The sequence below is a fragment of the Amblyomma maculatum genome, chromosome 7 (genome assembly GCF_055883805.1).
Source record: "Amblyomma maculatum isolate TAMU_Amacu chromosome 7, ASM5588380v1, whole genome shotgun sequence".
NCBI classification, from domain to species: Eukaryota; Metazoa; Arthropoda; class Arachnida; order Ixodida; family Ixodidae; genus Amblyomma; species Amblyomma maculatum.
Window position 1 is genome coordinate 138,026,710 of NC_139350.1, and position 27,629 is coordinate 138,054,338.

General features: G+C 46.3%; 1 long non-coding RNA gene across 2 annotated transcripts; it reads right to left on the reverse strand.

Moving 5' to 3' along the window:
- Window positions 1–568: 568 nt before the first annotated feature.
- Window positions 569–25,484, reverse strand: LOC146184849 (uncharacterized). 2 transcript variants are annotated; one of them, XR_014708936.1, is made up of 8 exons: window positions 25,370–25,484; window positions 23,771–23,908; window positions 18,142–18,266; window positions 14,358–14,508; window positions 11,533–11,635; window positions 9,934–10,071; window positions 4,306–4,430; window positions 569–669 (listed from the first exon to the last, which is right to left on the reverse strand). It is a non-coding gene; the product is annotated as an uncharacterized LOC146184849 (long non-coding RNA). The 2 variants fall into 2 exon arrangements; XR_014708937.1 differs by lacking the exons at window positions 569–669; window positions 4,306–4,430 and adding an exon at window positions 6,393–6,520.
- Window positions 25,485–27,629: the final 2,145 nt, after the last annotated feature.

The window sequence follows — 27,629 nt, forward strand, 5'->3', positions numbered from 1 at the left end:
AAATTCCGTTTCCTCGACCAACATTCCTAGGACAATACAAAAAAAACATACAAATATTTGGAAAATTTTCAGCTCTCTTAGTTTATATATCTTGGGTGATCCCTAACAAAGCTGGCCAAAACCGCAAAAAGATAAGCGCGACACACAACCTCTTCGTCACGTTAATTGCCCGTGCCTAGAAACAATTTTTCTCAGCAAAACCAATTAATTGCATATCTCCTCTTTCCAGTCCTAACAGGACAAAGATATAAAATTTTGAAGTAAATATAAAAGGTAGACCGACCATGCTTTGTTTGATGTTTCGTGGATAAACCCAACTGCTTGTTAGTCCATATCCACGAAAACAACTTCCAGATCTGTCAGTCTAAAATACTCGCGTTCCCTTCTATTACGCTTCCTTTCTAAATATTAAGCATACTGCAAAGATACTACATACTAAAAAGCAAAGATGGCTGCTCGCCGCGACGACTAGTGCCATTGATAGCGCACTCGAGCACAATCATGCAAGGCTTTCTTACCTTGTTTTTGTTTTGTCAAAAGCATGGTGCTCCTTTTCTGCCGGAAGCTTAGCCGCTCATCTTCCACTGCTCGTGCATAAGTTCCGGTTTTGTGTTGCTTCTCGCTTTCTCAGTCCCCATAAGGCATTGCCCGGTAGTTGGTCGCAATTACCTGCACGAAAAAGTGGCTCCGGTGAAAATGTTCACTTCGGAGACCAAAAATATTTAGGATGAATTTTTTTAAACATGGCATTTTTTATGAAAGGCATGTTTTGTATGTCGCTGGAGTCAGGACTACGTGTCCATCAAGCTTAAGGTATCCGTGTCCAGCACACCTCCTTAAAGATGGCTTTCGAAACTCGCGGCACTGAAGGAACGTGCCTCTAGCCTAAAGAATGGCTAAAGTAGCCCCTCCATTAGTGGTGCTGCCTCTTGAGACAGGAAGAAATCACTAGGGGAATCAATATTAGGAGGAACACTATAGCAGAGCAACCATCGCAGCAAACGTCGACCTGGAAACAGCTGCAAAGGGCCTTTAAAACTACTTGTTCATTCCACAAAAACTTTTGTATTCTGTGCTCAACCTGCTTAACCGAGAGGTAGGCACAATGTCGTGTGCAGCTTCCATTGGACACCTGCACTACTCTAAGGTGCTTATATAACTAGCCTTCAATTTTACTGTAGGATGATGGAAACCAAATGATATGACCTCACACTGTATGCTTCACAAAGAAAGGATGCACCACAGATTAGGTACCATTTTGTGAAATACAGTTTTTCTCAATTTCTAGGTTCTGGGTGCACCTAGCGAAAAGGCACTCAGAATCCAAACTTGGAGATAACTCTACGGCCGAATCAGGACAAATGGCCCCACATCTAAAATCCAAGAGGCCATGTAAAGTGCTCTCATTTGTGGCCTGATAAATGGAGAAAAATAAATGCTTTCCGTGATTTGCAGAAGCGACCCTTTCGTTATGATCCAGCGCTAATCCGACATGAAGGCGAAGCATGCTGCGGGTAGTGGTTGGTGCTTTTCTTGCAACCAGCTTTAAAGCGAATCTCTGCCTTGGCCAACACTGAAGGCACGAATAACCGCTTTATCAGGTAGCGGATGAGCCTGCTGTAATCGCGGTTCATTTGGGTGCACGAACGGACTCAGAATGCTTTTGCAGACTATTTTTTTTTCATTCTTGGTGAATAAAAAGGCCTATTCTTAGTGTATCTAGCCCACCTTCCGGTCTTCACTAGGAGCACGAAGAGGGCTTCACTAGGATACCCTTCATGGATCACGGGCTTGTCGGGGCGGAGGGGCTTGCGAAACTCGAAGTCGTGAGCTCTGCTGTGTAAGGCCACCCAAGATAGACAGGTCACGGCAGAGAGTTCTGACAAAATGTGATTTACAGGAGAAGGTAATGGCAACCCACTCCAGTATTTCCTGCCAAGAAAATCCTATGACCAGTCACAATAGCGTTAATGATAAGGCGCCGGAAGATGAGCCCCCCAGGTTGGAAGGCGTCCCACAGGTTACTGGGGATGAACAAACGGCGATTCCTAGTAGCACCAGGACGAATGAAGGAGCTGGGCTAAAGCCAAAAGGACGCTCAGTTGTGGATGTGTCGGGAGGCGACCGGAAAATCCGATGTTGCAAAGAGATATATCACATAACAACATGGAATGTAAGATCCACGGCGTAAGGTAAACGATGTCGTCACGCGAGACATGGACAGATTGAAGATTGATATCTTGGATATCAGCGAGCTCAAGTGGACCGGAATGGGAGTTTAATTCCGGCGACCATTGTGTCTATCGTGGGCACGAATCCAGGAGAAGGAATGGGGTCGCTCTCATAGTAAACAGACGTATGGGCAAAGCAGTGCTAGGGTACAACCCCAAAAACGACCGAATGATTTCACTTCGAATCCAAGGTCACCCTTTCAACAAAACAGTTATCTAAGCCTATGCACCAACCAACCACTACTGCTGAAGAAGCTGACGTTGATAGATTTTATGCTGACCTGCAATGACTTTTAGACCGAACTCCATCATGACACGTCCTTTTTCTCATAGGAGACTGGAATGCTAAGGTGGGGAATGAAAAATTATCCAGAATTACAGGCAAGTTCGGTCTTGGTGAGACAAATGAAACTTGGCAGAGGCTAGCAGAGTTTTGTCAAGAAAAAATCCTGACTATACTGAATACTCATTTTCAACAGCACAAAAGGCGCCTGTACACATAGACTTCACCGGACAATCTGTACAGGAATCAGAGTTTTCACATTCTTTGACGGCAGAGATGGAGAAGCGCTATACAAGCCATAAAAACAAGGCCTGGGGCCGATTGTGCCACCGATCATCAGCTTCTTGTTGCCAAATTTAAGCATTGATTGAGGAGAATGAAGAAAACTAGAAGGCCTTTCAGGTATGATCTGGATCAAATTGCATCATAATATGCTGTGGAAGTGAGGAATCGATCTCAAGAATTAGATCTAGAAGACAGAGCCTGAAGCGATGTGGACTGATGTTCGTGATATAACACAAGAAGTTGCTACTATAAGGTAGTTCCAAAGCAAAAGCTGAGCAAGAAAGCAACTGGTTACCTGAAGAGGCTTTGCAAATAGCTGAGGAAAGAAGGATTGCAAAAGTTATGAGGGAAAGGGAAAGATACAAGGTTCTCAATGCGGATGTTCAAAAAATAGCAAGAGATAAGAATGCCTTGCTGAACATTCAGTTCCAAGCAGTTTAGGACAACAGCCATTTGAGGAACACAAGAGCTCTGTATAAGAGAAAGATGTCAAAGGAAGCTTCTGTGCTAAGCTGGGCATGATAAAGGACAAACGAGGCAGGGACCTCACTGAAGCCTCAGAGATAAAGAAGAGGTGGCAGGAATACACAAAAGAACTGTAAAAGAAGGACCCCTATGTGCAAACCCAACATAAGACGGTTGTGAGTACTGATCTCGAGCAGGGCATCCTGAAGAGTGAAGTTGAATGGGCCTTAAACAAGGCTAGCGGAATTGATGGCATTCCAGCTGAGCTGCTTAAAATCGTACACCATGAAGACACTTTTAACATTCTGTATACATCATGTCAGAAAATTTTGACAACCCTGCAGTGGCCACAGGATTGGAGGAGGTCAGTTTACATCCCCATTCCAATGAAAGGCAGTGCCAAAGATTGTTCCAACTACCGCATGATAGCGCTTATTTCGCATGCTAGCAAGGTGATATTGAAACTCCTCCAAAGTAGGCTGCCGCAGTAGTGGATCGGGAGCTTCCGGACGTGCAAGCTGGGTTTCGCAAGGGCAGAGGAACTAGAGACCAGATTGAAAATCTTTGCTGGATCTTGGAAAAAGCAAGAGTTCCAAAAACCCAGCTACTTCTGCTTTATTGATTTTGCAAAAGCGTTTGACTGCGTAGATCACAGCAGATTGTGGCAAGCTCTCCAAGAGATGGGAGTTCCAATTCACCTCATCTGTCTCCTCAAGAACTTGTATCAAGGGCAAGAGGCCACAGTCAGAACTGGCATGGTCTTACTGATTGGTTTCCAATTGAGAAAGGAGTGACACAAGGCTGCATACTGTCGCCCTGCCTATTTAACCTATATGCTGAGTGCATCGTGAGGACGGCCGGTCTGGACGAGTCTTCAGCTGGAGTGACCTCTCCAGGCTCACAACCGAGCTTAGACTTCGAGCTTCAAATTAGGACTTTTCTTCAAAACAAATTTTACTGTGAAATAACCTTCATCAACCCCCCCCCCCCCCACACACACACACACACACAACAGAAATAGCAAAAATTATGAAGGCTTACCAAAATCTGTTGGGTAGGGCTTCACAGCAAAGTGTACTGAGCAAATAAAGCCCAGTGCCCAGAAGAAACAGGCAAGCCAGAACATTTCAGCTGCTGTCTGCATCAGCACAATCTCGAACTTTTCTCTGCAGAAAAAGAGACCAAAGTCAGTATCAAAGCTTATATGCACGGGCACTTCATAACGAGCGGCCTGAATTGGCAAGGAGGTGTCAGGGCGACTAATGTTAACTATTGCGATATTTCAGATGGCCTCTCTAGTAGTCACACATAATAGCCAAACGGGCGAGTTGGTGGAACATACTGGATGGAAAAACAGCGCGACAGACAAACAGCGCTCGTCTTGTGTTCCTTTGCTGTGTGTTCGTCTCTCGCGCTGTTTTTCCATCTCTAGTAGTCATAAGCCGAAACTGTCTCGGTAAGGCTAAAGCACTCGGCGAAACATACCGCGCGTCATCTACGGGGCCGTAACACTTTCTAAATGCGTGAAAAAGGGATCGTGCAAAGGGCCGTTATCTGACAGCATGACCAGTAAGTACCACCGACATTTGGCGAAAATACAGCGTCGTCTGCGCAAAGAGATGGGGGCGCCCCCACTATGACAAGCGCCACCCTCAAGCCCTCCCCCCCCCCTTTCCCTCGCCCACAGAACATGCTCGTACGGGAAAAAGAAAAAACCACGAGCTGTAGACAATAGTGCAAATACTTTATACAGTGAAAGCTCGTTAATTCGAACCTCGGTAATTCGAATTTTCGGATAATTCGAACTACACTACTTGGTCCGGCCAAGCTCCATAGAGATCTGTGTATAAAAAAGCCCGTTAATTCGAACGCGGGTCGGTTCCGCTACGGATAATTCGAACTACGCGCCGCCGCGTCTGGGCGGCTTGGCGCACATCACGCGGCAAAAAAAAAAAGGGGGGGGGGGGTAAAGAAACACCTCCGTGATCCGCAGGCATAATTAGAGGCTGCGCACGTCCAAAACGGGGACAGAATAAGGAATCAAGTAAAACCATGGAAGTGTGGGTAAAACTTAAATGGCGCCATGACCGGCGTGGCGGCCGGCGGCGTTGAAGGGAGGGGACGCGGCCGCGGCAAGGTCAGTGCATGGCCGCGCGGCGGCAGCTGCCTGCTCTCGCTTCTGCGCAACCTCCGTAGCTCGCAACTAAATACTCGTTAATTCCAACCCTGTTAATTTGGAAATAGGGATAAGTACTGTCGGCGCGGTCCCAGCCAATGCCCATAAAAGGCTATGATCTCGGACGGGCACTATGGGTTAAACTTTTTTTTTTTTTTGCGATAGCCATCCATCCTTCCACCCATCAGTCGTCAACGGAAGCAGGCGAGTCAGCCGCGATCATGACGCCAGCTTTTAGCACCGTTCGCTCCGATGATTAGAGTGGCAGTAGACGGGGGGGCGCCCGCCCAAGTCGCTCATAGCATGATAAAGCGAACGTACTGAAAAGGAGGCTTGCACAACCGGATAAGCGCTGGCACTTTGCCAAGTTCGCTTCCCTCCCTGGGGGAGCTAAAGTCAAAAGATAAACACGCCGTTATCGCCGCGCAGCATCTTGGCGCACTGCCAAGAAATGCGTTGTGGACCGTGAAGGCGCGAAACGGAGGGACGCGCTAACGACTGGCGCCTTTATTATTATTTTTTTTTCTTTCAGATTCGTAGGCACAAATCGGGGCTGGGTGGGTTCATTATGCGAGCGAGTTCGTTACGCGACTAAATACGGTACATTTACCGTAGTACAGACGGTTTTGGCCAGTTTTTTCGAGGCCATTCGATAATTCGAACATCGGATAATTCGAACATTTTTCCCGGTCCCGTGAAGTTCGAATTAACGAGCTTTTACTGTACTATGAATATTACTACGCCACAGTATGGGTAGGCGTATCTATTGCAGGATGGCTCCTCTGTCCCCCTTCTTTTTTCTACCCTCTCCAGGCTCACAACCGAGCTTAGACTTCGAGCTTCAAATTAGGACTTTTCTTCAAAACAAATTTTACTGTGAAATAACCTTCATCAACCCCCCCCCCCCCCCCACACACACAACAGAAATAGCGAAAATTATGAAGGCTTACCAAAATCTGTTGGGTAGGGCTTCACAGCAAAGTGTACTGAGCAAATAAAGCCCAGTGCCCAGAAGAAACAGGCAAGGCAAGCCAGAACATTTCAGCTGCTGTCTGCATCAGCACAATCTCGAACTTTTCTCTGCAGAAAAAGAGACCAAAGTCAGTATCAAAGCTTATATGCACGGGCACTTCATAACGAGCGGCCTGAATTGGCAAGGAGGTGTCAGGGCGACTAATGTTAACTATTGCGATATTTCAGATGGCCTCTCTAGTAGTCACACATAATAGCCAAACGGGCGAGTTGGTGGAACATACTGGATGGAAAAACAGCGCGACAGACAAACAGCGCTCGTCTTGTGTTCCTTTGCTGTGTGTTCGTCTCTCGCGCTGTTTTTCCATCTCTAGTAGTCATAAGCCGAAACTGTCTCGGTAAGGCTAAAGCACTCGGCGAAACATACCGCGCGTCATCTACGGGGCCGTAACACTTTCTAAATGCGTGAAAAAGGGATCGTGCAAAGGGCCGTTATCTGACAGCATGACCAGTAAGTACCACCGACATTTGGCGAAAATACAGCGTCGTCTGCGCAAAGAGATGGGGGCGCCCCCACTATGACAAGCGCCACCCTCTAGCCCTCCCCCCCCCTTTCCCTCCCCCACAGAACATGCTCGTACGGGAAAAAGAAAAAACCACGAGCTGTAGACAATAGTGCAAATACTTTATACTATGACTGTGTTTCATAATCTGTGAAATGTGTTAGTCGGTGCTTCACGGGCTGTACTTACCTTTTACGGCGGGATCTGACATGGAATAAGGAACATAATGAAGGCATCAGCTACAGGTAACAGTCAAAAACATAATACAGTTGAATCCCGCCACAACGAATACCGCCACAACGAAATTTCCGCGACAACGAATAATTTTTTATTCCCCGCGAGTATCCTATAAGAATTAATGGCCTAAATTTCTCTGCACAACGAACCATTTTTGCAGAGCGTTTCCGCTTCAACGAAATTTTCGCGTTCAAAATCGAAACCGAAACTAGTTTTATTGGCGAGAAGTCCAAGTCAAATCCAAAGCCACATTAAGCATGAAATCACGTGATTGCAGTTCCGCCATTTTGGCTTTGTGTTGTGGTCGCGTTGTTCACTTCGCTGCCTTTCTCTTCGACAACGACGAGTTTTCATCCGCAGGACACGATGGCAACGCAAGTGAAAAAACGCAAAACTCTTTCCCTTGAGCAAAAAGCTCAAATAATCGCCCAAGCAGAAAGTGGAAGGAAGAAAGCGGCAATTGCTGAAGACTTCGGAATTCCTGCAAGTTCGCTGTCAACGATTCTAGGCAATAAGGACAGCGTGAGAATGGCACTTGCTTCAGGCACATCCTCGAAGCACAAAAAGGTGACGCGGCCCCTCCATGAAGAGTTGGACAAAGCAGTGCATGCGTGGTTTGTGGAAGCACGAGCCAGCAACGTCCCCCCTGTCCGGAAGCATCGTCCAGCAGAAAGCCTTAAACTATGCATGCCTACTTGGCATTGATGATTTTAAAGCCAGCATTGGCTAGCTAAACCGTTTCAAGGCCCGCCATAACATCGTTGGAAAAGTGTTGTGCGGCGAGTCAATGTCAGCAGACGTGGACGGAGCAGCTGCTTGGAAGGCGAGTAACATGGCCGGAATTTTAAGCAACTTCGCGCCTGCAGACATTTACAAAGCCGACGAGACCGGGCTATTCTACGAGATGTTGCCGGCTAGGACGCTCGACTTCAAGGGGCAGCGCTGTCACGGCGGCAAACACAGCAAAAAACGCATCACAGTGCTGCTTTGCACAAACATGGATGGCTCGGACAAGCGTCCGCCGTTAGTCATAGGCAAAAGTGCCAAGCCGCGCTGTTTTAAGGGAACTCGTAGCCTACCTGTGCAGTACAAGGCGAACAACAAGTCATGGATGACCCGCGCTATTTTCACCGAGTGGATGATGGCATTCGACCGCGACATGAAGCGGCAGGGCCGTAAAGTTTGCTTGCTTTTGGACAATTGTTCAGCGCATCACTCCGACGAAGTCAAGCTCACTAACACGGAGCTGAGGTTTTTCCCTCCCAATTGCACGTCTGTCTTACAGCCTCTCGATCAGGGCGTGATTCTTAGCCTGAAGCGCGCTTACCGCGGGAGGTTAATTCAGCGGCTGCTTTTGCATCTCGAAGCACCTTCCGAAACAAAGACGTTATAATGCCGCGTCTTGCGACAAAGGCTATGAACAAACAAAAAAATATACGGTCCGCACGCTACAATCACACTGGTAAGTCCACTTGTTGGCCGGTACTAAAAAACAACTAATAGAGCTTTGAATGGTTCGCGCCAATCTGCTGGCAGAAGTGATATAGGCCAAGCAAATCTCCCGATAGCAAGATTGGCAACGACTGGCACGGCAAGAAGCATACTACCAAGACTAGACATTCGATATTGCCTCCAACCATTAAAATATTTGTTCTTTTCCGACAGCCACCGGCATGCGTTGTTATCGTTGCGAACATAGCGCACGGGTCACTTCTGTATTCTTTGTCATGCTCGTCGAGAGATGCGGCCTTGTTTTCTTGTTGCGGCAGATAATTTGAGATTTATCTGGAAATACTCCAGCCATGCACGTGCGTTTGTACAATGTTCCAGAGTATGCTCGTCATTACTCGCTGTTTTATCCATATCTTTCTTCGACGCCTTTAAATTGAGCACTGACGACTGAAACCGCATTCTTAGCTCGACGACCGTCGAGCACGATTGTTGCTATCGCCGCAGCCGAGTTGCTTAGTTCTTTTGCAGACGCACGTCAGCTCGATACAGTGTCTTCAGTGCACTCCCAGACTCTTCATCTATTGTCATCGATCTTGTCACCGCCAAGTGACAGTATGAAATCCATGGGGCCCAGAAGGCGGATAACCTAATTAAAGTGAGGAGGCGACAAAAGATCCCTCCGCTGCCACGGAACATGTATCCAGAGCATCATCCAGAATGAAAGATGGTTGGTTTTTGGTTTTTAGGGTTTAACGTCCCAAAGCGACTCAGGCTATGAGAGACGCCGTAGTGGAGGACTCCGGAAATTTCGACCACCTGGGGTTCTTTAACGTGCATTGACATCGCACAGCACACGGGCGCGTAGCTTTTCGCCTCCATCGAAAAGCAGCCGCCGAGGCCGGGATTCGATCCCGCGTCCTTGGGCACAGTAGTCGAGCGCCCTAACCACTGCGCCACCCCGGCGGGGTGCTAAAATTTTTCAGCAAGAAAATTTGAAGAAAGAGAATTGTTTTGCCCTGGCCAGCACGTTTTGCAAATCCCCCAGGTGTGTCCTAAGGGACCTATGTAAACAATCTTGATATACTCCTCCAACTTGAGAACCAATGAACCCAGCTCCATGAAACTTTGTAGTTCAAATGTTTCTACTATAAGCCTACCCTGAAAATTTCATTTAAATATCCAAGAAGAAAAGCTGGTACTCAAGAATAGCAGCCTCCTCCTTTATTGAGAAATGCGGTGGAATTTAAGAACTTTTTTTCGGCCACTCACCACATTCATCTGGGAGACCTCAAAGGTGAGGGATGGGTCGAAGCGTGGAGGCATGTGCTGGTACTCTATTACGTTCTCCACATGGTAAGAAGTCAGCAGGGCATTGGACAGCTTGTATCCGATCCTCCGGCGAAGACGCTAAAGAAGATATATCAAGGAAGACAAGATGTGGTATATGTCGACACCGCGAACATGATGACAGGCATGTTATGGTTACGGTACTAACAGATGATCAAGAAAACCTAGGAATAAGTGGTTTGATCAGGACGAGCTTAGTTGACACAGCTAAATAGTTGGCCATAGCCCCTCTGATATCAGGGACAAAGGCTACTAAAATTAGAAGTGAATCAAAAGCAGCAATAGGCAATTTTGTCAATGGGAGTGTCTGTCTCGCAAAAATTGTACTGGAAACATGTCCGGATGACAGAATAATCCGGCTAATATGGGCACCAGCCCACCAAAGCTCCAGTGAAATGAGGGAGCTCATAAGCTTGCCCATGCTTTCACCTTCCAGGTATGCTGTGATTATCAATACACTTTGAAGAGGGACAGTCTAGGAGGCTATACAAATATTACTGATGCTAATCAGCAAAAAAGGGTAAAATCTCGACACGCAGGTGGTACACTAATTACGAGCCAAGAAAGCATCTGAAGGCACTCGCAAACAAGAACATTTCAGAATGGAACTACCTTCAATCGGTAATTCATAATGAGGCTGTTGTAAGTCAAGTTTTAGTGACAAAGGACGTTTTCGGACTTGTCCGCAGAGATGAAGTCCCACCCCAGACCAGATACACAACGCCTCCGACACCCGTATTTTTTTTGCAATCTTGCAGAAAATTGCTCGCAACCAGATTCGTACCATGGTCCTCTTGCACGCGAGGCGGACGTTCAAAGCCTTTTATTATATCCCCACGTGGTTAGCACTGTCACTCAAGGATGCACATGGCACTGCTCCCGCTTGCGATGAATGCGGCAATTTTATGAGGACGACCATCTCTTACACGGGCATGGAGTGCCATTTAACATAATGAATATTTTGTTTATGGGAGCTCGGTGGGGTTTGGTATATGAGTGCATACAGCTACACTGTATCCTAAGATTTTCAATAAATCGTTTTAACCATTCAACATTATTAACACAGTAGAACCAGAATTGAGCGTAAAGGGAATAAAATACTAAATATTCTCCATCGCTGCAGGGTGCTTGAAGATGACTGTGCACATTGAAATTAATCTGACCAAGTGGTTGGCAACTACTCAGAGAACAATTTGGTGCTGAGGAGCAATGTCATAAGTTAAGATGAGCCAAGTCGTACAGGAGCTCTTAAAGAAATGATTCAGCTTATTTCCGTCCTGTAATTTTCAACCGACATTGTCCCTTATTTGTGACTTTAGCTGCACCGGGGCCTTTTCCCTTAGAGATTATTTTCGCTCCGCTCCAGTTCCAGCACCGTTGAAAAAATGTTCCCGGTTTCCACTTAACTGGCTTGTGTTCTAAAATGTGCGCATTAGTGCAATGCGACTCCCACTTTCCGTCAGCATTTGCTCTTTGTGCACCATCTTCGGTGAGAAGTGCTCGTATGAAGGGAATACTCACCGTAAGATGCACTTCTGCTGCGAGTCCTGAACCGATGTGAGGGTGGCGAATCAGGGAACCACCATAGAAACGCAGTTTTCTTCCCCAGGAAGCTGGTGTTTGGCTGTACGCAAAGAGCCGTGAAGACTGCGTCACTTTACAGACACAAGATTTGCTAGCCAGCTACAGCTGCAATGCATGCCTTCCATGCGTATTTCACCCCAACCAGTTGCAAAGTTAGATCAATATTTATGAAGATACGAGAATCAGTGTAGCAGTGTGTAACATGTTCCACTTTGCTTTCGGATTTGAAAACTGAAGACGGTGCACAATTCCTCGAAATGTACCTCCAAAGATGGTAAAATAACAACGACATTAACCTGCACTCATTCTAAATCATTGGTCCATCACACCTCTACCTTATCGACCCACCTCTCACTGCTCGAGAAAGTGGTCTCTCAAATAATTTTGTGACTCCCTTCGACCACGCATCAGTTGCTGGCTCCTCAACAACGCGCAAACCATACAGCTGTGATAAGTGTGCTCTGCTATGTCCAGTGGCTGCATTGTTTGCATCCTCTTTCGTGCTGCCTTCGAGCAGGAGGACACTACGTCACAGTCGCTGTTAACAATCGAAGCTAGTACTGTGCCAACTGTGCTGTTCCCCGAAGAAAGACACCGACCAGACTACAGTCACCACTATCTGTCAAAGACGTGTTATTATGAAACCTGTGCATGGTTCAACCATGTTTTATGCAAGAAGGAGCGGTTAACCATAATTATGGTGTTTTACCAACGTCCAGCACTGCAGCATCTGTTGGTCAAAAACAATTCAAAGCAAAAGAAACGAACTTTAATGCTGCACTTTAACTGCTGGAGGTCACAGCACCACAAATGGCAATTCACTGACGTCAAGAAACATAAATCATTCACTGTACATATATTATTTTATTGACTTATTGGCTGGCTTCGCTCATGCGCAAAGTTGCCCAAAAAATGTATGCATGAAAGGTCTCGATTTATCTACATTAAAACATTTAGAACTGCCTAAAAAGGCTCTTTGGTGACAATCTGCCTGAGGAGTGTCCTCGCCTATGTTTGACATTAAAACATTTATAACTGCCTAAAAAGGCTTTTTGGTAACAATCTGCCTGAGGAGTATCCTCGCCTATATTAGGCCATCCCAAATGATTTCCGGATTGTTTTCATTTAGCTGAAATCTGCTATTGAATCTACACTATCTGCAATTTTTCACAGCGAACATTGTCCTCATCCAAGTCGGAAACATTTGTTTAAATATGGGGGACACAATCTCCGCCTAAAAGGGTATGACACGAGATCGTAGGCTACCAACACAGATATATAAAGTACCCCTTCCACCAAGCACTGTAAATGTGTCGGCGTGGCCTAGGGGCAAGGTGAATGCAACAGCCCTGACAACCTAGTTCAGATATCCTCCCTTTGGAAAGAGGCCCGATTTGGTAGCTCCTGCCAAACGTTTTGTCAAGCAACCAGGTGCTAGATAATGTCTATTGATAGCTACAGCCTACCAGCACTGAGACCGCGCAACCACGCTGAAGGCTTGAAAACCTGGCGTAATATAGCTCTGGCTGAAAAAGATTGCACAGTCTCATGATGCAATCCCCCTGAAAGGCTATCAAATACTGTAAACACTACCAAAGAAATAAATATCTTTAGCTGAGCACCCTAGAATAACACAGGTATAGAACCCCCACACTGCCCTCTGTAAACATACAAACGCCCAAACCGCGTACAATTCACTGAAACAGGAAGGTTTTGCAAGAGCATTACGCATGTGAAAAAAGAGCCCCCGCTTACATGTATTATTTCAGTGTGGGTATATTGATCTTGGCCCCATTTTTAACCGGCCTGGACCAGTCCTTCACACTCGCTTGTGCTAGGTATGACTGTCGATTTGCATAAAGCATGGTGTTAATGCTGAACCATAATTTCTGTGCTAAGGAGAACAGCAGGAGTTAACAAAACGGTTTGCTGGGCCTGTAATATGTCGCACTGCAAGCAAGCAGAAGTGTCCACTTGCTTCTTGCTCAATTACTATCGGCCTAGTAACAGAAGAAGCCCGGGATAGCTCCAGCATCAGATAATATGGTCTTTTTTTAACTGTCCTCAGAGCCTTTCATTGTTCGCTGTTTGCTTGATATTGGCGCGATAGTATCTCTGTATTAAAACGACATATAAATATATGCTTTAGCAAATTGACAGATTAAGTATTCTGCCAACATCCTGCGGTATTACTGCTGCTTTGCCGCAAAGCTTTCTTGAGACAAAGGCTTAAACTGACGGTAAAAATTCCGTTTCCTCGACCAACATTCCTAGGACAATACAAAAAAAACATACAAATATTTGGAAAATTTTCAGCTCTCTTAGTTTATATATCTTGGGTGATCCCTAACAAAGCTGGCCAAAACCGCAAAAAGATAAGCGCGACACACAACCTCTTCGTCACGTTAATTGCCCGTGCCTAGAAACAATTTTTCTCAGCAAAACCAATTAATTGCATATCTCCTCTTTCCAGTCCTAACAGGACAAAGATATAAAATTTTGAAGTAAATATAAAAGGTAGACCGACCATGCTTTGTTTGATGTTTCGTGGATAAACCCAACTGCTTGTTAGTCCATATCCACGAAAACAACTTCCAGATCTGTCAGTCTAAAATACTCGCGTTCCCTTCTATTACGCTTCCTTTCTAAATATTAAGCATACTGCAAAGATACTACATACTAAAAAGCAAAGATGGCTGCTCGCCGCGACGACTAGTGCCATTGATAGCGCACTCGAGCACAATCATGCAAGGCTTTCTTACCTTGTTTTTGTTTTGTCAAAAGCATGGTGCTCCTTTTCTGCCGGAGGCTTAGCCGCTCATCTTCCACTGCTCGTGCATAAGTTCCGGTTTTGTGTTGCTTCTCGCTTTCTCAGTCCCCATAAGGCATTGCCCGGTAGTTGGTCGCAATTACCTGCACGAAAAAGTGGCTCCGGTGAAAATGTTCACTTCGGAGACCAAAAATATTTAGGATGAATTTTTTTAAACATGGCATTTTTTATGAAAGGCATGTTTTGTATGTCGCTGGAGTCAGGACTACGTGTCCATCAAGCTTAAGGTATCCGTGTCCAGCACACCTCCTTAAAGATGGCTTTCGAAACTCGCGGCACTGAAGGAACGTGCCTCTAGCCTAAAGAATGGCTAAAGTAGCCCCTCCATTAGTGGTGCTGCCTCTTGAGACAGGAAGAAATCACTAGGGGAATCAATATTAGGAGGAACACTATAGCAGAGCAACCATCGCAGCAAACGTCGACCTGGAAACAGCTGCAAAGGGCCTTTAAAACTACTTGTTCATTCCACAAAAACTTTTGTATTCTGTGCTCAACCTGCTTAACCGAGAGGTAGGCACAATGTCGTGTGCAGCTTCCATTGGACACCTGCACTACTCTAAGGTGCTTATATAACTAGCCTTCAATTTTACTGTAGGATGATGGAAACCAAATGATATGACCTCACACTGTATGCTTCACAAAGAAAGGATGCACCACAGATTAGGTACCATTTTGTGAAATACAGTTTTTCTCAATTTCTAGGTTCTGGGTGCACCTAGCGAAAAGGCACTCAGAATCCAAACTTGGAGATAACTCTACGGCCGAATCAGGACAAATGGCCCCACATCTAAAATCCAAGAGGCCATGTAAAGTGCTCTCATTTGTGGCCTGATAAATGGAGAAAAATAAATGCTTTCCGTGATTTGCAGAAGCGACCCTTTCGTTATGATCCAGCGCTAATCCGACATGAAGGCGAAGCATGCTGCGGGTAGTGGTTGGTGCTTTTCTTGCAACCAGCTTTAAAGCGAATCTCTGCCTTGGCCAACACTGAAGGCACGAATAACCGCTTTATCAGGTAGCGGATGAGCCTGCTGTAATCGCGGTTCATTTGGGTGCACGAACGGACTCAGAATGCTTTTGCAGACTATTTTTTTTCATTCTTGGTGAATAAAAAGGCCTATTCTTAGTGTATCTAGCCCACCTTCCGGTCTTCACTAGGAGCACGAAGAGGGCTTCACTAGGATACCCTTCATGGATCACGGGCTTGTCGGGGCGGAGGGGCTTGCGAAACTCGAAGTCGTGAGCTCTGCTGTGTAAGGCCACCCAAGATAGACAGGTCACGGCAGAGAGTTCTGACAAAATGTGATTTACAGGAGAAGGTAATGGCAACCCACTCCAGTATTTCCTGCCAAGAAAATCCTATGACCAGTCACAATAGCGTTAATGATAAGGCGCCGGAAGATGAGCCCCCCAGGTTGGAAGGCGTCCCACAGGTTACTGGGGATGAACAAACGGCGATTCCTAGTAGCACCAGGACGAATGAAGGAGCTGGGCTAAAGCCAAAAGGACGCTCAGTTGTGGATGTGTCGGGAGGCGACCGGAAAATCCGATGTTGCAAAGAGATATATCACATAACAACATGGAATGTAAGATCCACGGCGTAAGGTAAACGATGTCGTCACGCGAGACATGGACAGATTGAAGATTGATATCTTGGATATCAGCGAGCTCAAGTGGACCGGAATGGGAGTTTAATTCCGGCGACCATTGTGTCTATCGTGGGCACGAATCCAGGAGAAGGAATGGGGTCGCTCTCATAGTAAACAGACGTATGGGCAAAGCAGTGCTAGGGTACAACCCCAAAAACGACCGAATGATTTCACTTCGAATCCAAGGTCACCCTTTCAACAAAACAGTTATCTAAGCCTATGCACCAACCAACCACTACTGCTGAAGAAGCTGACGTTGATAGATTTTATGCTGACCTGCAATGACTTTTAGACCGAACTCCATCATGACACGTCCTTTTTCTCATAGGAGACTGGAATGCTAAGGTGGGGAATGAAAAATTATCCAGAATTACAGGCAAGTTCGGTCTTGGTGAGACAAATGAAACTTGGCAGAGGCTAGCAGAGTTTTGTCAAGAAAAAATCCTGACTATACTGAATACTCATTTTCAACAGCACAAAAGGCGCCTGTACACATAGACTTCACCGGACAATCTGTACAGGAATCAGAGTTTTCACATTCTTTGACGGCAGAGATGGAGAAGCGCTATACAAGCCATAAAAACAAGGCCTGGGGCCGATTGTGCCACCGATCATCAGCTTCTTGTTGCCAAATTTAAGCATTGATTGAGGAGAATGAAGAAAACTAGAAGGCCTTTCAGGTATGATCTGGATCAAATTGCATCATAATATGCTGTGGAAGTGAGGAATCGATCTCAAGAATTAGATCTAGAAGACAGAGCCTGAAGCGATGTGGACTGATGTTCGTGATATAACACAAGAAGTTGCTACTATAAGGTAGTTCCAAAGCAAAAGCTGAGCAAGAAAGCAACTGGTTACCTGAAGAGGCTTTGCAAATAGCTGAGGAAAGAAGGATTGCAAAAGTTATGAGGGAAAGGGAAAGATACAAGGTTCTCAATGCGGATGTTCAAAAAATAGCAAGAGATAAGAATGCCTTGCTGAACATTCAGTTCCAAGCAGTTTAGGACAACAGCCATTTGAGGAACACAAGAGCTCTGTATAAGAGAAAGATGTCAAAGGAAGCTTCTGTGCTAAGCTGGGCATGATAAAGGACAAACGAGGCAGGGACCTCACTGAAGCCTCAGAGATAAAGAAGAGGTGGCAGGAATACACAAAAGAACTGTAAAAGAAGGACCCCTATGTGCAAACCCAACATAAGACGGTTGTGAGTACTGATCTCGAGCAGGGCATCCTGAAGAGTGAAGTTGAATGGGCCTTAAACAAGGCTAGCGGAATTGATGGCATTCCAGCTGAGCTGCTTAAAATCGTACACCATGAAGACACTTTTAACATTCTGTATACATCATGTCAGAAAATTTTGACAACCCTGCAGTGGCCACAGGATTGGAGGAGGTCAGTTTACATCCCCATTCCAATGAAAGGCAGTGCCAAAGATTGTTCCAACTACCGCATGATAGCGCTTATTTCGCATGCTAGCAAGGTGATATTGAAACTCCTCCAAAGTAGGCTGCCGCAGTAGTGGATCGGGAGCTTCCGGACGTGCAAGCTGGGTTTCGCAAGGGCAGAGGAACTAGAGACCAGATTGAAAATCTTTGCTGGATCTTGGAAAAAGCAAGAGTTCCAAAAACCCAGCTACTTCTGCTTTATTGATTTTGCAAAAGCGTTTGACTGCGTAGATCACAGCAGATTGTGGCAAGCTCTCCAAGAGATGGGAGTTCCAATTCACCTCATCTGTCTCCTCAAGAACTTGTATCAAGGGCAAGAGGCCACAGTCAGAACTGGCATGGTCTTACTGATTGGTTTCCAATTGAGAAAGGAGTGACACAAGGCTGCATACTGTCGCCCTGCCTATTTAACCTATATGCTGAGTGCATCGTGAGGACGGCCGGTCTGGACGAGTCTTCAGCTGGAGTGACCTCTCCAGGCTCACAACCGAGCTTAGACTTCGAGCTTCAAATTAGGACTTTTCTTCAAAACAAATTTTACTGTGAAATAACCTTCATCAACCCCCCCCCCCCCCACACACACACACACACAACAGAAATAGCGAAAATTATGAAGGCTTACCAAAATCTGTTGGGTAGGGCTTCACAGCAAAGTGTACTGAGCAAATAAAGCCCAGTGCCCAGAAGAAACAGGCAAGCCAGAACATTTCAGCTGCTGTCTGCATCAGCACAATCTCGAACTTTTCTCTGCAGAAAAAGAGACCAAAGTCAGTATCAAAGCTTATATGCACGGGCACTTCATAACGAGCGGCCTGAATTGGCAAGGAGGTGTCAGGGCGACTAATGTTAACTATTGCGATATTTCAGATGGCCTCTCTAGTAGTCACACATAATAGCCAAACGGGCGAGTTGGTGGAACATACTGGATGGAAAAACAGCGCGACAGACAAACAGCGCTCGTCTTGTGTTCCTTTGCTGTGTGTTCGTCTCTCGCGCTGTTTTTCCATCTCTAGTAGTCATAAGCCGAAACTGTCTCGGTAAGGCTAAAGCACTCGGCGAAACATACCGCGCGTCATCTACGGGGCCGTAACACTTTCTAAATGCGTGAAAAAGGGATCGTGCAAAGGGCCGTTATCTGACAGCATGACCAGTAAGTACCACCGACATTTGGCGAAAATACAGCGTCGTCTGCGCAAAGAGATGGGGGCGCCCCCACTATGACAAGCGCCACCCTCAAGCCCTCCCCCCCCCCCTTTCCCTCGCCCACAGAACATGCTCGTACGGGAAAAAGAAAAAACCACGAGCTGTAGACAATAGTGCAAATACTTTATACAGTGAAAGCTCGTTAATTCGAACCTCGGTAATTCGAATTTTCGGATAATTCGAACTACACTACTTGGTCCGGCCAAGCTCCATAGAGATCTGTGTATAAAAAAGCCCGTTAATTCGAACGCGGGTCGGTTCCGCTACGGATAATTCGAACTACGCGCCGCCGCGTCTGGGCGGCTTGGCGCACATCACGCGGCAAAAAAAAAAAGGGGGGGGGGGGGTAAAGAAACACCTCCGTGATCCGCAGGCATAATTAGAGGCTGCGCACGTCCAAAACGGGGACAGAATAAGGAATCAAGTAAAACCATGGAAGTGTGGGTAAAACTTAAATGGCGCCATGACCGGCGTGGCGGCCGGCGGCGTTGAAGGGAGGGGACGCGGCCGCGGCAAGGTCAGTGCATGGCCGCGCGGCGGCAGCTGCCTGCTCTCGCTTCTGCGCAACCTCCGTAGCTCGCAACTAAATACTCGTTAATTCCAACCCTGTTAATTTGGAAATAGGGATAAGTACTGTCGGCGCGGTCCCAGCCAATGCCCATAAAAGGCTATGATCTCGGACGGGCACTATGGGTTAAACTTTTTTTTTTTTTTTTGCGATAGCCATCCATCCTTCCACCCATCAGTCGTCAACGGAAGCAGGCGAGTCAGCCGCGATCATGACGCCAGCTTTTAGCACCGTTCGCTCCGATGATTAGAGTGGCAGTAGACGGGGGGCGCCCGCCCAAGTCGCTCATAGCATGATAAAGCGAACGTACTGAAAAGGAGGCTTGCACAACCGGATAAGCGCTGGCACTTTGCCAAGTTCGCTTCCCTCCCTGGGGGAGCTAAAGTCAAAAGATAAACAGGCCGTTATCGCCGCGCAGCATCTTGGCGCACTGCCAAGAAATGCGTTGTGGACCGTGAAGGCGCGAAACGGAGGGACGCGCTAACGACTGGCGCCTTTATTATTATTTTTTTTTCTTTCAGATTCGTAGGCACAAATCGGGGCTGGGTGGGTTCATTATGCGAGCGAGTTCGTTACGCGACTAAATACGGTACATTTACCGTAGTACAGACGGTTTTGGCCAGTTTTTTCGAGGCCATTCGATAATTCGAACATCGGATAATTCGAACATTTTTCCCGGTCCCGTGAAGTTCGAATTAACGAGCTTTTACTGTACTATGAATATTACTACGCCACAGTATGGGTAGGCGTATCTATTGCAGGATGGCTCCTCTGTCCCCCTTCTTTTTTCTACCCTCTCCAGGCTCACAACCGAGCTTAGACTTCGAGCTTCAAATTAAGACTTTTCTTCAAAACAAATTTTACTGTGAAATAACCTTCATCAACCCCCCCCCCCCCCCACACACACAACAGAAATAGCGAAAATTATGAAGGCTTACCAAAATCTGTTGGGTAGGGCTTCACAGCAAAGTGTACTGAGCAAATAAAGCCCAGTGCCCAGAAGAAACAGGCAAGGCAAGCCAGAACATTTCAGCTGCTGTCTGCATCAGCACAATCTCGAACTTTTCTCTGCAGAAAAAGAGACCAAAGTCAGTATCAAAGCTTATATGCACGGGCACTTCATAACGAGCGGCCTGAATTGGCAAGGAGGTGTCAGGGCGACTAATGTTAACTATTGCGATATTTCAGATGGCCTCTCTAGTAGTCACACATAATAGCCAAACGGGCGAGTTGGTGGAACATACTGGATGGAAAAACAGCGCGACAGACAAACAGCGCTCGTCTTGTGTTCCTTTGCTGTGTGTTCGTCTCTCGCGCTGTTTTTCCATCTCTAGTAGTCATAAGCCGAAACTGTCTCGGTAAGGCTAAAGCACTCGGCGAAACATACCGCGCGTCATCTACGGGGCCGTAACACTTTCTAAATGCGTGAAAAAGGGATCGTGCAAAGGGCCGTTATCTGACAGCATGACCAGTAAGTACCACCGACATTTGGCGAAAATACAGCGTCGTCTGCGCAAAGAGATGGGGGCGCCCCCACTATGACAAGCGCCACCCTCTAGCCCTCCCCCCCCCCTTTCCCTCCCCCACAGAACATGCTCGTACGGGAAAAAGAAAAAACCACGAGCTGTAGACAATAGTGCAAATACTTTATACTATGACTGTGTTTCATAATCTGTGAAATGTGTTAGTCGGTGCTTCACGGGCTGTACTTACCTTTTACGGCGGGATCTGACATGGAATAAGGAACATAATGAAGGCATCAGCTACAGGTAACAGTCAAAAACATAATACAGTTGAATCCCGCCACAACGAATACCGCCACAACGAAATTTCCGCGACAACGAATAATTTTTTATTCCCCGCGAGTATCCTATAAGAATTAATGGCCTAAATTTCTCTGCACAACGAACCATTTTTGCAGAGCGTTTCCGCTTCAACGAAATTTTCGCGTTCAAAATCGAAACCGAAACTAGTTTTATTGGCGAGAAGTCCAAGTCAAATCCAAAGCCACATTAAGCATGAAATCACGTGATTGCAGTTCCGCCATTTTGGCTTTGTGTTGTGGTCGCGTTGTTCACTCGCTGCCTTTCTCTTCGACAACGACGAGTTTTCATCCGCAGGACACGATGGCAACGCAAGTGAAAAAACGCAAAACTCTTTCCCTTGAGCAAAAAGCTCAAATAATCGCCCAAGCAGAAAGCGGAAGGAAGAAAGCGGCAATTGCTGAAGACTTCGGAATTCCTGCAAGTTCGCTGTCAACGATTCTAGGCAATAAGGACAGCGTGAGAATGGCACTTGCTTCAGGCACATCCTCGAAGCACAAAAAGGTGACGCGGCCCCTCCATGAAGAGTTGGACAAAGCAGTGCATGCGTGGTTTGTGGAAGCACGAGCCAGCAACGTCCCCCTGTCCGGAAGCATCGTCCAGCAGAAAGCCTTAAACTATGCATGCCTACTTGGCATTGATGATTTTAAAGCCAGCATTGGCTAGCTAAACCGTTTCAAGGCCCGCCATAACATCGTTGGAAAAGTGTTGTGCGGCGAGTCAATGTCAGCAGACGTGGACGGAGCAGCTGCTTGGAAGGCGAGTAACATGGCCGGAATTTTAAGCAACTTCGCGCCTGCAGACATTTACAAAGCCGACGAGACCGGGCTATTCTACGAGATGTTGCCGGCTAGGACGCTCGACTTCAAGGGGCAGCGCTGTCACGGCGGCAAACACAGCAAAAAACGCATCACAGTGCTGCTTTGCACAAACATGGATGGCTCGGACAAGCGTCCGCCGTTAGTCATAGGCAAAAGTGCCAAGCCGCGCTGTTTTAAGGGAACTCGTAGCCTACCTGTGCAGTACAAGGCGAACAACAAGTCATGGATGACCCGCGCTATTTTCACCGAGTGGATGATGGCATTCGACCGCGACATGAAGCGGCAGGGCCGTAAAGTTTGCTTGCTTTTGGACAATTGTTCAGCGCATCACTCCGACGAAGTCAAGCTCACTAACACGGAGCTGAGGTTTTTCCCTCCCAATTGCACGTCTGTCTTACAGCCTCTCGATCAGGGCGTGATTCTTAGCCTGAAGCGCGCTTACCGCGGGAGGTTAATTCAGCGGCTGCTTTTGCATCTCGAAGCACCTTCCGAAACAAAGACGTTATAATGCCGCGTCTTGCGACAAAGGCTATGAACAAACAAAAAAATATACGGTCCGCACGCTACAATCACACTGGTAAGTCCACTTGTTGGCCGGTACTAAAAAACAACTAATAGAGCTTTGAATGGTTCGCGCCAATCTGCTGGCAGAAGTGATATAGGCCAAGCAAATCTCCCGATAGCAAGATTGGCAACGACTGGCACGGCAAGAAGCATACTACCAAGACTAGACATTCGATATTGCCTCCAACCATTAAAATATTTGTTCTTTTCCGACAGCCACCGGCATGCGTTGTTATCGTTGCGAACATAGCGCACGGGTCACTTCTGTATTCTTTGTCATGCTCGTCGAGAGATGCGGCCTTGTTTTCTTGTTGCGGCAGATAATTTGAGATTTATCTGGAAATACTCCAGCCATGCACGTGCGTTTGTACAATGTTCCAGAGTATGCTCGTCATTACTCGCTGTTTTATCCATATCTTTCTTCGACGCCTTTAAATTGAGCACTGACGACTGAAACCGCATTCTTAGCTCGACGACCGTCGAGCACGATTGTTGCTATCGCCGCAGCCGAGTTGCTTAGTTCTTTTGCAGACGCACGTCAGCTCGATACAGTGTCTTCAGTGCACTCCCAGACTCTTCATCTATTGTCATCGATCTTGTCACCGCCAAGTGACAGTATGAAATCCATGGGGCCCAGAAGGCGGATAACCTAATTAAAGTGAGGAGGCGACAAAAGATCCCTCCGCTGCCACGGAACATGTATCCAGAGCATCATCCAGAATGAAAGATGGTTGGTTTTTGGTTTTTAGGGTTTAACGTCCCAAAGCGACTCAGGCTATGAGAGACGCCGTAGTGGAGGACTCCGGAAATTTCGACCACCTGGGGTTCTTTAACGTGCATTGACATCGCACAGCACACGGGCGCGTAGCTTTTCGCCTCCATCGAAAAGCAGCCGCCGAGGCCGGGATTCGATCCCGCGTCCTTGGGCACAGTAGTCGAGCGCCCTAACCACTGCGCCACCCCGGCGGGGTGCTAAAATTTTTCAGCAAGAAAATTTGAAGAAAGAGAATTGTTTTGCCCTGGCCAGCACGTTTTGCAAATCCCCCAGGTGTGTCCTAAGGGACCTATGTAAACAATCTTGATATACTCCTCCAACTTGAGAACCAATGAACCCAGCTCCATGAAACTTTGTAGTTCAAATGTTTCTACTATAAGCCTACCCTGAAAATTTCATTTAAATATCCAAGAAGAAAAGCTGGTACTCAAGAATAGCAGCCTCCTCCTTTATTGAGAAATGCGGTGGAATTTAAGAACTTTTTTTCGGCCACTCACCACATTCATCTGGGAGACCTCAAAGGTGAGGGATGGGTCGAAGCGTGGAGGCATGTGCTGGTACTCTATTACGTTCTCCACATGGTAAGAAGTCAGCAGGGCATTGGACAGCTTGTATCCGATCCTCCGGCGAAGACGCTAAAGAAGATATATCAAGGAAGACAAGATGTGGTATATGTCGACACCGCGAACATGATGACAGGCATGTTATGGTTACGGTACTAACAGATGATCAAGAAAACCTAGGAATAAGTGGTTTGATCAGGACGAGCTTAGTTGACACAGCTAAATAGTTGGCCATAGCCCCTCTGATATCAGGGACAAAGGCTACTAAAATTAGAAGTGAATCAAAAGCAGCAATAGGCAATTTTGTCAATGGGAGTGTCTGTCTCGCAAAAATTGTACTGGAAACATGTCCGGATGACAGAATAATCCGGCTAATATGGGCACCAGCCCACCAAAGCTCCAGTGAAATGAGGGAGCTCATAAGCTTGCCCATGCTTTCACCTTCCAGGTATGCTGTGATTATCAATACACTTTGAAGAGGGACAGTCTAGGAGGCTATACAAATATTACTGATGCTAATCAGCAAAAAAGGGTAAAATCTCGACACGCAGGTGGTACACTAATTACGAGCCAAGAAAGCATCTGAAGGCACTCGCAAACAAGAACATTTCAGAATGGAACTACCTTCAATCGGTAATTCATAATGAGGCTGTTGTAAGTCAAGTTTTAGTGACAAAGGACGTTTTCGGACTTGTCCGCAGAGATGAAGTCCCACCCCAGACCAGATACACAACGCCTCCGACACCCGTATTTTTTTTGCAATCTTGCAGAAAATTGCTCGCAACCAGATTCGTACCATGGTCCTCTTGCACGCGAGGCGGACGTTCAAAGCCTTTTATTATATCCCCACGTGGTTAGCACTGTCACTCAAGGATGCACATGGCACTGCTCCCGCTTGCGATGAATGCGGCAATTTTATGAGGACGACCATCTCTTACACGGGCATGGAGTGCCATTTAACATAATGAATATTTTGTTTATGGGAGCTCGGTGGGGTTTGGTATATGAGTGCATACAGCTACACTGTATCCTAAGATTTTCAATAAATCGTTTTAACCATTCAACATTATTAACACAGTAGAACCAGAATTGAGCGTAAAGGGAATAAAATACTAAATATTCTCCATCGCTGCAGGGTGCTTGAAGATGACTGTGCACATTGAAATTAATCTGACCAAGTGGTTGGCAACTACTCAGAGAACAATTTGGTGCTGAGGAGCAATGTCATAAGTTAAGATGAGCCAAGTCGTACAGGAGCTCTTAAAGAAATGATTCAGCTTATTTCCGTCCTGTAATTTTCAACCGACATTGTCCCTTATTTGTGACTTTAGCTGCACCGGGGCCTTTTCCCTTAGAGATTATTTTCGCTCCGCTCCAGTTCCAGCACCGTTGAAAAAATGTTCCCGGTTTCCACTTAACTGGCTTGTGTTCTAAAATGTGCGCATTAGTGCAATGCGACTCCCACTTTCCGTCAGCATTTGCTCTTTGTGCACCATCTTCGGTGAGAAGTGCTCGTATGAAGGGAATACTCACCGTAAGATGCACTTCTGCTGCGAGTCCTGAACCGATGTGAGGGTGGCGAATCAGGGAACCACCATAGAAACGCAGTTTTCTTCCCCAGGAAGCTGGTGTTTGGCTGTACGCAAAGAGCCGTGAAGACTGCGTCACTTTACAGACACAAGATTTGCTAGCCAGCTACAGCTGCAATGCATGCCTTCCATGCGTATTTCACCCCAACCAGTTGCAAAGTTAGATCAATATTTATGAAGATACGAGAATCAGTGTAGCAGTGTGTAACATGTTCCACTTTGCTTTCGGATTTGAAAACTGAAGACGGTGCACAATTCCTCGAAATGTACCTCCAAAGATGGTAAAATAACAACGACATTAACCTGCACTCATTCTAAATCATTGGTCCATCACACCTCTACCTTATCGACCCACCTCTCACTGCTCGAGAAAGTGGTCTCTCAAATAATTTTGTGACTCCCTTCGACCACGCATCAGTTGCTGGCTCCTCAACAACGCGCAAACCATACAGCTGTGATAAGTGTGCTCTGCTATGTCCAGTGGCTGCATTGTTTGCATCCTCTTTCGTGCTGCCTTCGAGCAGGAGGACACTACGTCACAGTCGCTGTTAACAATCGAAGCTAGTACTGTGCCAACTGTGCTGTTCCCCGAAGAAAGACACCGACCAGACTACAGTCACCACTATCTGTCAAAGACGTGTTATTATGAAACCTGTGCATGGTTCAACCATGTTTTATGCAAGAAGGAGCGGTTAACCATAATTATGGTGTTTTACCAACGTCCAGCACTGCAGCATCTGTTGGTCAAAAACAATTCAAAGCAAAAGAAACGAACTTTAATGCTGCACTTTAACTGCTGGAGGTCACAGCACCACAAATGGCAATTCACTGACGTCAAGAAACATAAATCATTCACTGTACATATATTATTTTATTGACTTATTGGCTGGCTTCGCTCATGCGCAAAGTTGCCCAAAAAATGTATGCATGAAAGGTCTCGATTTATCTACATTAAAACATTTAGAACTGCCTAAAAAGGCTCTTTGGTGACAATCTGCCTGAGGAGTGTCCTCGCCTATGTTTGACATTAAAACATTTATAACTGCCTAAAAAGGCTTTTTGGTAACAATCTGCCTGAGGAGTATCCTCGCCTATATTAGGCCATCCCAAATGATTTCCGGATTGTTTTCATTTAGCTGAAATCTGCTATTGAATCTACACTATCTGCAATTTTTCACAGCGAACATTGTCCTCATCCAAGTCGGAAACATTTGTTTAAATATGGGGGACACAATCTCCGCCTAAAAGGGTATGACACGAGATCGTAGGCTACCAACACAGATATATAAAGTACCCCTTCCACCAAGCACTGTAAATGTGTCGGCGTGGCCTAGGGGCAAGGTGAATGCAACAGCCCTGACAACCTAGTTCAGATATCCTCCCTTTGGAAAGAGGCCCGATTTGGTAGCTCCTGCCAAACGTTTTGTCAAGCAACCAGGTGCTAGATAATGTCTATTGATAGCTACAGCCTACCAGCACTGAGACCGCGCAACCACGCTGACGGCTTGAAAACCTGGCGTAATATAGCTCTGGCTGAAAAAGATTGCACAGTCTCATGATGCAATCCCCCTGAAAGGCTATCACAAATACTGTAAACACTACCAAAGAAATAAATATCTTTAGCTGAGCACCCTAGAATAACACAGGTATAGAACCCCCACACTGCCCTCTGTAAACATACAAACGCCCAAACCGCGTACAATTCACTGAAACAGGAAGGTTTTGCAAGAGCATTACGCATGTGAAAAAAGAGCCCCCGCTTACATGTATTATTTCAGTGTGGGTATATTGATCTTGGCCCCATTTTTAACCGGCCTGGACCAGTCCTTCACACTCGCTTGTGCTAGGTATGACTGTCGATTTGCATAAAGCATGGTGTTAATGCTGAACCATAATTTCTGTGCTAAGGAGAACAGCAGGAGTTAACAAAACGGTTTGCTGGGCCTGTAATATGTCGCACTGCAAGCAAGCAGAAGTGTCCACTTGCTTCTTGCTCAATTACTATCGGCCTAGTAACAGAAGAAGCCCGGGATAGCTCCAGCATCAGATAATATGGTCTTTTTTAACTGTCCTCAGAGCCTTTCATTGTTCGCTGTTTGCTTGATATTGGCGCGATAGTATCTCTGTATTAAAACGACATATAAATATATGCTTTAGCAAATTGACAGATTAAGTATTCTGCCAACATCCTGCGGTATTACTGC